Raw genomic sequence first — 1,006 nt, forward strand, 5'->3', positions numbered from 1 at the left:
CAATGATATTTCTCATTCCCCAACCTCTTCTGAATCCAGCTTGAACCTCTGGAAGTTCTCTGTCAATGTATGATTGTAGCCTAGGATTTATTGAGCTGAAATAGACTCATACTGGTCATTTTGAATCAGAAAACCATATGGGCTAATATGTTGAATTTAACAAATTGAAAAGAAGTGGCATCACATTCATTGTCAAAAAGAACATTCTAGATCTACCTTGAAATAAAATTCTGTCACTGATAGGATAATATCGGTGTATTTATAAAGAAAACCAGTTAATAAAAAAGAAGCAAGAATGGAAACAGGAAACATGAAAAAATGGGATAAGTGATGTGACATTGTGGACATTGCAATGATGTGGAGACAGAAATCAATGACAGAAACACAATGTGTGTGACGTTCTGAATGGACAACTGACCTGCTCCATAAACAGTCACCCAATGCACAAAAATGCATATCAATGATGCCCCAACCACTAATGCCAACGATGAAAAATTTTTAAATTTTAACAACTTTTTCAGTATGAAATTGATCAAACCTACATTGATAGTTACTGATGATTGGGATGTGAAAGTGAGAAGCAAATTAGAGGGCTCAGTGGTTAGAAAATATAGTCAATGTTATTGAAACGATGCCAGAGATTGCATGACCAATAACTTTTGAAAATTACTTTTTAACAGTAACTATTACTGATGTCCGAAGGATCTTGGCTGAAAGCAGAGAATATCAGAAAGATGTTTACCTGTGTTTTATTGACTATGCAAAGGCTTTTGGTTGAGTGGATCATGACAAGCTATGGACAACATTGTGAAGTCTGAGTATTCCGGAACACTTAATTGTGCTCATGAGGAATCTGTACATGGATGAAGAGGCAGTTCTTCAAACAGAGGATGAGAACACTGAATTTTTTAAAATTGGGAAAGGTGTGTGACAAGGTTGTGTTCTTTCACCATACTTATTCAACCTGTTTGCTGAGCAAATAATACAAGAAGCTGTGTTCTATGAA

The sequence above is a fragment of the Chrysochloris asiatica genome, unplaced genomic scaffold (assembly GCF_000296735.1).
Source record: "Chrysochloris asiatica unplaced genomic scaffold, ChrAsi1.0 scaffold00196, whole genome shotgun sequence".
NCBI classification, from domain to species: Eukaryota; Metazoa; Chordata; class Mammalia; order Afrosoricida; family Chrysochloridae; genus Chrysochloris; species Chrysochloris asiatica.